Raw genomic sequence first — 12,471 nt, 5'->3', positions numbered from 1 at the left:
AAAAGCATTTCTCGACTCAAGGAATCTATAGATTATAGAAATTAAGAAGTAAAAGCATTAACTACCCTATCTACCTTTAGTTAAGTTTGTGTTTATTTCTTTTCTCCCACTTACACGTCTATAAAAAGACTCTGGAGAAATTTTAAAGCCCCTGGAAAAGTTTGCAAATTAAAAGGACACAACTTCTCTCTCTTTTCTGTACTGCATGCCGGAAGCCACCATCTGCACTAATGGAACTGCAATGAAAGCATATGTATTCCTGAGAAATGAAAGTGATTGGGCATTGTCACCACAAGGATTAAAATTTTTGTTTTTTAGTAAGAGTGTGAATGTGGTAGATATGAGCACACATTATTTTATCTTGAAGTGTAACAAATTGCATAAATTAACTTAATGCTGAGAAGTAGAGATATTACTCAATTGCACAAAACCACATCCTGAGTGAGAATTATTGTACAATTGCCTCTGTGTTTTGAATGAGGCACTTCAGTGTGAATAAAAAGATACATAGTGCATTCGAAAAAGGAAAATGACGTCTTCATATATGAAAGACTCGTGCTGTCATTTTTCTGTTATTTTACGCAATTCAAAAGTGGCACGAATGCCGATTGGAGAACTTGACACAAATCATAACTTTTCATTTTCAAAACCAATCCACTTAACAATTGCATTAGCAGTATAAAGAGGCTTCTTCTGAGCTATTGTTCATGAGGACTATGTCTCAAACTGGAATTGGAAAAGACACTAATATCAGCAGTTTGTGAACACGTGAAAATCACCACCTAAATCTATTATAGGCATATGTTTTCTTTTTTCACAAGACCATGATTTAACACCTGAAAAATAATGAGAAAAAAATAAGCTTTAGAAACATATTCATTAAGCACTGGGTTATATGTGAAGGGAATGAACCAATTCTAAAAATGCAGGCAAGTTGATATTGTGAATATAAAGCATGGGCTCTCACACTCGTGTTTTCTTTTCTAAACTTGAAAAAAATGTCCCTTTATTGGAGTTGCATTCCTGGTCATACAGGTAAATAGAGTTGGGTGATTAAAGTTTTATAGATTTTTTTAAAATTCAAACTTTCTTTTGAAAATTATAGGTAAGGCTTGAATAAACTTTATCCACCTTAATAGAAAACAGTAGCTATCTTTTAATCATACTATGAGAAATACAATGAAATGAAAACAAATAACATGGCCTTCCAAAGGCGGAGAACATGTGTATAGTGTCAGGTGCTGATTCATAGACCCAAAGGAAGAAAATAAAAGGAGAGAGAACAAAGAAGTGGAGACTTGTTGTTTGAATACTGTCTATGCATCTTCTGAGGACCCCAGTGGTAACTGAACAAGACATGGGCATGACAGTCAGACAAACAGTTGTCAGAATACAATGTATGCTCTCTGTAAGGGGGACCTGAGCCTGGAACAAATAGTTCCTCCTGAGGTCCTATCTCCAACCACATGTTTTTGCTTTGCGAACCCTGTAAGAAATCCACATGTAAGATGTTTGAATGCTGTATGTATCACAATGGGTGTCTACTAAATTAGTAGCACCAGGCTTCTGTCTTTGTGAAATGAGCAGGGGCAAACTTGCCCTTCTGCTGTAAACAACTAGAAAATTGCAGGGAATAGATAGAACAGCAGCTTTCAGACATTGGACAATAGGTAGTACATTACAGACATCCCCAAGAGAAAGGAAACACACGAAATAAACTCCGGGATTGCCTCACCTCTCTGCCAGAGAAGTGATTCTGGAAGGGAAAACCTATAAAGAGAATGGTGGTTTCTTTGAGTGGAGGAGTCTGGAGAGGCTGAGGCAGCTAGAATTTCAGAACAAACTATCCGAAAAGAGGGAGCTCCACCAAGAAAGTGCTCAAGAAAACTTCCTATGGTTTCCTTTGAGCCTGTGGCACTTGTGTAGGATGAAGATCCACACCACTAAGCACAGACCCATCACGAAGCTGACACTGAGCACCTTCAGGCAGATCAAGTATTTGTGTCTGCTGATGTTACAAAATTTGTGTGTTTGATTGCAGTTTTAGGGGAAAGGTGATGATTTGTAATTTGAAGTGCTATCGGACCATCTAGGTAAACAAATGGTGAAAGAAAACACATTATTGAAAAGCAAATTATACAACTGGAAACATGAAAATGAGAATCAATTCAGAGAGGTCGTAAAGTTAAGAAAATTTACATATTCCCTAGTGAAGTTATGTATTTATTTATTTTTTTTATTTTTTGGTTTTTCAATTACAGCTGTCCCATTTTTCCCCCACTGAAGTTATGTAAAGACGTGTGAAAAGTAACAGTTTTTACCACCCCCTTTGCATCAGCACTAAAGTGGGTATATTCATATGGTATCTTAATTTAAAAGGTTGCAACAGTCCTATCAAGCAGGTAATGTAATTCCAATGGTAAAGATCAGAAAGTTGTAACTTAGGAAGGTAAATTCATGTGTTCAAGGTTCTACAATTGGAAACAATAATTTAGTTAAGAGCTCACAATAATTACCCAGATATGTGAGACTCCAAAGTCCAATCTCATCCAACTAAAAAAGGCAGATAGGATTTTTGTGCTGAGTTTCAGAGAAGGAAACAAAATGGTCTTGCTGTTCTTGAGGCCTAAGGCACCCGCCTAACCTGGCCCCTGGGTACTTTCATCTCTCTCAATGCTCATTTCTCATTCAATCTGGTCAGCCCTGCTGACTCCTAGTTGTCGCTGGAGGCACAGAGTATGTTTTTACCTCAGGCAATGACCCTCAGCATCCCTTTCAGAAATGCTCACTCCCAGAATATCCACGCGGCTTACTTTCTTCTTTTGTTCAGGCTTCTGTTCAACTATCAGTTACCTATAGAAGACTACATGACCACCCAATGTAAAATATTAACCCCTTCCATTCTCTATCTCTTTCGTTTGCTTTATTTTTTCTCTATAGCACTTTCGTCTGTCAGACAATATGGCACATAATTATTTATGTTTTATATTCTGCCTCCCAAAATAGAATTAAGCTCCATGAGATTAAAGATACTATCTGTTTCAATCACTGCTCTCTTCCAAGTACCTATAAAGTGTCTGGCACATTGAATGTTCTCAGTAAATGTAAGTGAATGAATGAGTGAACCTGTTTTAAGTTACAGATCCTTTGAGAATTGATTAAAAGTATGGAAACACAGAAATGCACCCCTAAGAGCTTTGCACCCCACTGGAAAAAGCAATCTACACATCTAAATTACTCTATTTAAAAACTAGAGATATAGAGAAGTAGAAAAGTGAGAATAGTAATTATAAAAGGGGTAGTGGAAAAGATAATTGAAAATAGAGAAATGGCCAATTGTGTTACATAAGCCAGAGAGTATTCAGAATGAGCTTGATATGCTATTTGATTTGGCAAAGAACACAGTGGTGACCTTCAGGAGTTCACTTTACATATAGAGAAGGACAAATGCTGATAGTCAAGGCATTAAAGTGTATATGGCAAGGGACAGGATTCAGGTTAAAGACGATTATAGATCATGGCTAAAGGTAGCTAGCAATACAGGCTTGGCCACTGTGTCCAGCTATCTGTCTTAGTTTCCCTACTCAATTTGCTAAGGAATTTTTTCTAGCTTCTCACTATCCTGTCTTAAGAGCACTTATCAGGACCAAATCATATTTATTGGAATTCAGGTTGCTTCATTTTCCTAATTCCCATGAGCCCAGAACATTATCTGGGATTACATCCAAATAAGTCTTTACTAGACACTCAGCTTAATTGGTGTTTCTCAATAATTTTTCTTATTTTTAAATAACTGCAAAGCTACCTGAAGATAGCTTAATGTGTAACTTCTGGCAATAGAAATGAAATTATTGAGTCAAGGATCATGTTTTCAATCACAAAAACATTTCATTTTATCAGACATTGAATTGTGATCAAGTAACTAGGATGCATGGCATTCAACCATAATCAGTTCATTGAATGGTTTTTCTGGTCATCCCATGTAGATACCTTTGTGGAACAAAATTCAGAGACAAGGGTATTGGAAAGGTAATTAGTGCATTGATTTAATGGTTGTCTTTAAGAAAATAAAGAAATAAATAAACACTTGTAATAAGAAAGAAATTAAGGCAATTGTTTTATTCATGATACAGATTGAATGCTTCATATTGCTTAAAAACAATAGGCACTGGTGCTCTTTTAAAAAGAAGAGCTACTTCCTGATTAAATTCAAAACAGCAAAATCTGTACTTAAAAATTTTTAAATGAGAAGTGGTTAATCACATTTTCAAAGATCCTTTATGTTATCAATGGATAATCACTAAATTTTTCTATAAAACTATTAAATATGATTGTAATTTATAAAAGTCAAGCCTTATATCCTCTTAACAATCGTTGAATAGATTTGTTGTCTGTCCCCAAATGAGTACACTGAATATGCCTAGGGTTTCTGAGATCTCTTGATCTTGAAATAACTTTTTCCTATGGGGATATGACAATTAAGTAGTATCTCTTCACCAGAAAAGATAGTATGACAAGATGAAAGAGGTTTAATATACTTGATCTTCATTACCTTTGTTAGTGCATAGATGTAGGTACAAACATTACTCTAACTTGACCAAGGGGGAGGTGATGGGAAAAGGGGGGAAAGAAGAAGAAGGGTCTAGTCAAGGAACTAGTATGAATGACCCATGGACATGGACAACGGGGTGGGGACTGAATGTGGGAGAAGAGGTGGGTGGGGTAGGGGGAAGCAATGGGAGGAAAAGGGGAGAAATGTAATAGAAAAACAATTAAAAATAAATTTTAAAAAAGAAAATAATTTTTCAACTTTGGACTGATTCATATGATCTTTTGCATCAATACATGTGGTTAGTTAGATTTGATTTGTATAAATATTTTAAAATTTCAAAATGTCTTATGCATTAACCAATAAAGGTAATAAACTATAAAGATATTTTCTTTTCTACATATTTTTCTAAATATAAGAATTGGTAATAAGCAATGTGAAGGACTTAAAAACATCAGCTTGGATTGTTTATTTAGTGTTTTGATTATAAACATTATAAGATATCTTAAATCATTTGACTCTTACACTGTCTTGTAGTCTCATCTTGCAGAATTTAGAAAGAGTAAAAATTAGAGAGAAGATATATAACTAAATTTCACATACAGGAAAGTAGATGCATCCTACAGATGAATTCTGTATCATTTTATGGGCACAAGTCTTCTTTAATTATCCTAGTAGTCTTACCATAAATGAATCAGTCAAAATCAAGATGATGGTGCCTGATCTCTGTATGTTATTACCACAATTCTGGTTGAAATGTATGATTTATTTGAAGTGGTTGAAAGACAATGAGACTAAACCAGAATTCCTCTGGTAACATTTAAGATGAATAGCAGAACTGCACATCTAATTATATTGTCAGAGTCCTTCAGCTGTAATACAGAGACTCTTTCTCAGTATCTCCACTCAGGCTTTTTTCTCTTTTTTAATTTATAGGCACATTTTTCTTTAGTTCCAGCAGCTAAAAATCTAAGAGGAACAAAAACAGAAGAGATAGACTTTTATGTACTGCTATGGCAATTATTTTCTTGAAAAAAATTTAAAGTTCTCTAAGGACATCCACAAATAGGTGGACATTTGACATCATAGAGATATAGCCTCATTTGAGACTATATATATTAACAGCTATAGACACTTACACAAAGATTAACATGGGAGATAGTATGAACTTTGCACTCAGACAGATATGAGTTTGTATACTGGTTCCATCATTTATAAATAGTATAGCAATAACAATTAATTGAGTGTATACTGTGTCTTAAGACAATTATTGCATGCTCTGAGTCTTAGTTTCCTCACCTGCAAAATAGAGGTAATACCTATTTATATCTTTAATAGGAATGTATATAAACTACCAGATATACAATAAAGATCCAATAAAATTTGCTTTTTCTTCACTTTTTGGTTAGAAAATATATAACACTTCACCAGTACATGCCCATTTGTTTTAGCCATGGATTCCAAGTAAAATCATCGCATAATTTACAATAAGTACATGTAGTTTTGATACAGAAGATAGACTTCTTCTTAATTGAAAAATACATAATAAGAATTAAATATGTGAGTCAGTCCATACTCAAAACTATCTTTATATGTTTCAAGTGTGAGAAGGGTAAGGTCAGTGGAAGATGAGCCCAGGGAGGCTGGTAGGAGATAAATCATGTACCTCATTGTGTACTAAGCTTAAGAATTTGACTTTATATTGAATGCTAAAGAGAGCTGTAGAAGAAAGATTTAGGCAATGGAGTAATATCAAAATAATAAATACAGGTAGGCTATATGGGGAAGGTCTGGTCTAAAGGAATGACCATGAGATTGTAAGAAGACGGATACTGAAATACCAAGAATACAGAATTTTCATAATAGACTTAATAGCAATCTTCTGCCACCCAAACTTTCATTTATAGTAAAAAATAAAAAACATTAATTACCTCTCTTACACATGCCTCTTTAGAGCAATTTTCAAAAGATTGTTTGTTTGATTTTGTATTGTCTTCATAATCACTGATTATTTCTGACAGAGAGAAATCAGTCCCAGTAGTACTATATCCCAGAGATAAGCAACTGTTCCTTATGTATTAATTTCTTGTGATCTCAAGCAGTTAATAGACTTGAGCTAACACATCATACTAACTTTTGGGGGAATAAATTTCCTAGCTATCTATATTTCCCCTAAACTTAAATATCCTCTTTGTTTGAAAAATGCTCTCCAACCAAGTTAGTTATTATTATTAGCTGCAACCCTGAATCTTCAATATTAAGATTATCTTTCTTAATAGACTCATTAACCATCAAATACTAGTTACTTGCCATGTTTCCAGTTGCTTTATAAAGTGTCATTTCTGTGAGATGAGTATGTGTGGAATAGAGAGGATGTAGAAGTGAGGAGGAAGATAAGATGATGGTAATATTAGTATTTGGAAAAGACAAATAAGGCTGAACAGAAGAAAACCAAAACAATATCTAAGAGGAAGTAACATTCCAGTACTAATATTAAGATCAATGGATCCAAGGACTAGAATATGTTTAATGACCAATACACAGAAGTAAAAGAATGTGGCAGACACAATTGGTAGCATATCCAACATCTATTCCCTTCTTTTTTATTAGAATAGAACTCCAACTATGTTTGGGCAATGTGCCTGCTAAAAGAACTACATTACCCAGCTTCCCTTGCAGCTAAGGATGGCCATGTGACATAGTTAAAGCTAACAAGATATAAGTGAAAGTTACAATATGGAATCTCTGAGAAATTTCTTTAAAACTATAGCCTCAACTGACTTACATCATCTGTCTTTAACTTTTTTCCCCCTGGAACACAGTTATGATGTTGATGGTGGAATAACTAACTTGAAATCATAATCACAAAGACAAACACTGCCAACTAAGAAGAGAAGAGTAGAAAGCTAGAAGAAGCTGGAGTCCTTGATGGCATCCATTGAACTGGTTGAGCTGATGAACTCTAATAGAGTTTTTGTTTTACAAAAATTAAGGACCCTGTATATTAGTCAGGGTTCTTCAGAAAACCAGAACATACACAACGTCCCAACCTCCCCCCAACCCCCAACACACACAGACACAGACATAGTAGAAAAAAAACTGAAAACAATACAAATTTCATCAACTGGTGAATGGATAAGCACACTTTTAAAAATCCAAACAATGGAACACTACTCAACGTTTGGCTCTCATTTGATTGTGGGGGCTGGCAAGTTTGAAGTTTGCAGAGCAGGCCAACAGATGGAAACTCAGCAGGATTTTTATTTTGTGGTCTTGAAGCAGAATTCCTTCTTCAGGAAACATGTCTTTGCTCTTAAGACCTTATGCTCTTTTGACAAGGCCACACCCACATTATGGGGAGCAATCTACTTTATTTAAAGTCCACTCATTGTAGATGCGTGGTCACATTTTTTTTTTTATAAAACCTGCTCAGCAATATCTATACTATTGCTTGACCAAACAGTTGGGTACCATCACTCAGCCAAGTCAACACATAAAATTAATCATCACCCCTTCTAAATTGTTTGAACCACTGGTTAGTTGGGTTTTTTTGTTGCAAAGCACACATACAAAATGTGTTCATTATTAATGGCAAAGAAAGGAGATCACATCTGTAGGAAGGAACAGTTCTAGATGATAAGAATGGAGAATGAGCAGAAGTGAAGGTGGGGAGGTTAGGACATAAATTAATAAATAATCTTGTATCTGTTTGACCTTAGTTTCTGTTAACATCTGCACATGTTCACCTTTTAGACTTCAAAGATTCTGACTATGAAGGTTTGGAATCCCCAAACCCATCATGGTAGATGATTCAATATTTATTACCCTCCCCCTTTTCTATTTTGTTACAAAACAAATATTATAACATTTATTAAGCAAATGCTTTAACAAATTGAATCAACCATTTAAATACATATCAATGAGAAAAACTTGAGTTTGTTTTATTTCTTTGATATATTATGGGCACTTTTTCTTGAAATACAACTGTTCCTCTCTCCAAGTTGTAGAATCAGTCACATATTAGTGCATTGTTTCAAAGGTCCAGTGTGGTATTTTTGTTTCTCAATGAGATTTACTTTGTAACATTAGCTTTTAGAATTCCTTAGATTTATTTATACTGCTTATCTACAGTTAGGTGTAAATCTAGTAGAATTATTTTAAGGGAAAATCAACCCCAGCTTTTATATTTGGGATTTCTTGGGTGAGCCATTCACTTTCTTTGGGTCTTAGTTTCTTTAGCTGTAGAATGAGGTGTTCAGCCTGGATAATATTTAAGGTCACATTCAGTATAAAATGGTATTATATTGTTGAATTATCAAATAATTCTTTGTATATTGGCAGGAAAAGAATATTAAAGTAGCTATTCTGGGATTCTTAATGTCATTTGCTGTACATACAAAATCAAGTAGAATTAAACTGCTTGTCTGTTCCCTACAGCGAATAATGTCACATTTTTTCAACTTTTATTGTGGTAAAATTTTTATATGATATTCTATTAAAGTATGGTTCTATAACCATGGTCAGTCAAAATGTAGAACATTTTTATAATCCCCAAAAGTTTCCTCATGCCTCCACCTATCTCCAGTTCTCTAGAAACCAATAATATGTTTCTGTCCCTTTATTTTTTCCTTTATTAAAAGGTCATTCATATGGAATCAGTCAGCATGTAGTGTTATGTGACTGGCTTTTTTCATTTCACATAATGATGTGAAATCTGCCCACGTTTTAAATGTATCAGTAGTTTGTACCCTTTTATTGCTGAGTGGTGCTTCATTTTCTGGACTTTGAAATGTATGCTTATCCATTCACCAGTTGATGAAATTTGTATTGTTTTTATTTTTTTCTATTATAATAAAGCTAATGGGAACATTTACATATAGGTGCTTTTTGCATTTCTCTTGGGTAAATATGTAGGAGTGGGATTACTGAGTCATAAAATAAATATATTTTTAACTTTGTAAGACACGATCAAAGTGACTGAATTATTTTGCATTCCAACCAGCAATGTTATACCTCATCCTTCCAAGGGGCTAAAAAAAATTATGATCTTTCAAAGTATCCATCTTTTTCTCATTGTTAGGGTAAGATCAATGTTCTTTCATGGTTTTCTACATTCTAAAAAAAAAAGCAGAAATCTTAATATTTCTTAATTATCAAGCCACTAAATGCATCATCTTAACCAAGAGCTCTAGTTGGGGACTGAATACTAAGAGCAAAGGGATGAAAGCTGTTAACTGGAAAGGATGACTCTGAATAAGTGCACAGCATCTTCTGCAGAAGAAAAGTTCTGAAAAGCAAGTAACCAGAGATACATCTTATCACCAAAGTCATTCTTGATGGGGAGCCTGAAGATTTTAAATGCTAATGCAGTTGAAATAGAAATAAGGGTTGTAACTTGTGGGTAAATTCTCAGCAATTATTCTATATATTCCCACTTATATAGAGAGTAAATTAGTTACTTTATTGTTTTATTTAATAATACTTATTGAGCACCTACTATGTGCTACAAATTCTCCTTGACTCACAAGATAGAGCAGTGAATAAACACAGAATGAATTTTATGAAGCTATGTCTACAACCAGTAGAAAACTGAGAAACACAGACATGCTGATTATTTGGTTTCAAGCAGATGAAATACCTGGTTATTATTATTCAATTTGGCCAATTCAAGTTATTTTTTTTAATCTAGGCAAAGGCAAATTGTGAGTCTTCCCAATCACTGAATGGGTTTCTTGCCTTCTTACTTGCTCAAGGGGAAAACAATTTTCCTAAGCAAAACTGAGCAAATTCCTCTTTATTAGGGTAGATGATGTCAATTCCACATACATTCAGAAAACTTGACTCAAAATATGTTTAGTTATACTTAGCTGGGGAAATCCCAATAACATTAAAATATGTCATTTGTAAATATGGTATCTGTATTTTTTCTAGATTCACTCTAAACCTTCAAAAAGCAGCAAGACTAGAGCTAATTCTAAATCTCAAATATTGAAGACATAGTTCAGACTCAGTGTTTAATAAGTAAGAAGGATGCCTCAAGTATAATTTCCTGAAAAAAAATCAAGTGTTATTTTTAAAAATCCTCTTTATATATGTAAGACATTGAAATTTTGTTGCTTGTTATGTACTACTGAATGCTGACACTCCAAATATCACCAATACAACCTATCGGTAAGACAGATCTCAATGTACTGCTTATTATAGTAAGAGAGATCTCTGCCTTGCCAGTTTGGTCTTGTCTCAGAGGGAGAAGGACAAAGTTAGATTTTTGTCAAGAATTTGATGCTTGGTTTAAAGTGGTTTTTCAATGTTAGCCTTGATTAGGATTAAGTAAGAATAATGATATAATAACTTAGCATTGGGAGGACAGCAAGGTGAGGACACAAATTGTCTGTTAATGTTTTCTACAGAAGAGTTGATGGGCAATCGGGGAAGTCCTATAATGAGTAATGCAATTAGTTGCCTGAGCAGAGTCTTCCAGAATGATAAAATTATACCAATGTAGACAACTGAATAGTAAACTCATGTTAGTGGTTCTCAACTATTGCTGTTTTGCTTCCCAGGGTGGGGGTGATTTGGGCAAAGTCTAGAAACAACTATAAAAGTTGTCACAAGGGGTGTGGGGACCATGGGGCTACTGGCATCTAGTCAATAGATGTCAGCCAGGGATGCTGCTAAACATGCTACAATGCAGAGGACAAGGTCCACAACAAAATTATCCAGCCTAATATGTCAATAGTGCCCTCACTGGGAAATGCTGATATAGACATGAGGTCTGCAAAGGGCCAGATAGTAAAAATTTTTAGGCTTTGAGACATACAATCTCTGTTGTAACTAGTTAAGTCTGTTGCAGCTCAAAAAGAGTCATGGATAATAAAGAAACAAATGGCACAGCCATGTTCCACACGTTATTTACAAAAACAAGCAGGGAGCAAGATTTGACCATGGGCTGCAGTCTGATGAACCCTAATAGAGACAGTAAGCTGTATGTGGATAGGGGGTCTCGGTACTCAGGGGGGTAATATATGAGTAGATGGTTTCTGGTCTCAGCAAAAACCTTTTCAAGAAAAGAGAAAATAAGTATGGAATGCCATGTGAAAATGCTAGACTTTCCTAAAGACATCACGAACAATCTTATGGAGTTGATTTTTCTGTGCTATCTGAACTACACCAAAACAATGATCTGATTGCCAGACCAGTAATTTTCCCATAATGAACTAATGAAATGAAAACTTTTAGCTGGATTTTATTTATATTTTCAAAATGATGCAAATTTTCTTAAATAGCAAAATAAAACAAAAAATAATATCATTGTTTCTTTTAAAACAAATAAAATATGACACTCTCATGGACTATACTTCAGAATTATCCCTTTAACTCTTAGTAGTCTTTTTTTTCTTTTCTCCTTTTTTTCCCAGGTTTTGTTTCACTGCCTTTACTACTTCCTGAAATGATATATATTTATTTACTGTTAAGCTCACCCTCTGAGGTCAAGATCATAATTATTTTAGTCATAGCTGTATCTCATTACCTAGAGGACTAGAGTGAATAATTGCACCCCACATAGAGAACCATGACTATTATAACAGCTAAGTCACAGCACTTATTATGTGCCAGATACTGTCCTAAGCACTTTACATGGATTAGCTTGTCTAATCACATTAAAACCCTGGGAAGAGAGTACTATTATTGTTCACACCTTAGTTTTTCCCTTTTTATTGAATGTATTGGGGTGACACTTGTTAACAAATTTATACAGGTTTCCAGTACACGATTCCACATCACATCATTTGTACACTGTATTGTGTGTTCACCACCCCAGTCAAGTCTCCATCTATCACCATATATCTCCCCTGTACCCTCCTCTACCTCCTCCCACCCCCTTTCCCCTGGCAATTACCACACTGTTGTCTGTCCATATT

Source organism: Furipterus horrens, unplaced genomic scaffold (genome assembly GCF_987537825.1).
Source record: "Furipterus horrens unplaced genomic scaffold, mFurHor1.1.pri manual_scaffold_17, whole genome shotgun sequence".
Classification (NCBI taxonomy): domain Eukaryota; kingdom Metazoa; phylum Chordata; class Mammalia; order Chiroptera; family Furipteridae; genus Furipterus; species Furipterus horrens.
Note: the sequence above shows the minus strand (reverse complement) of the source record.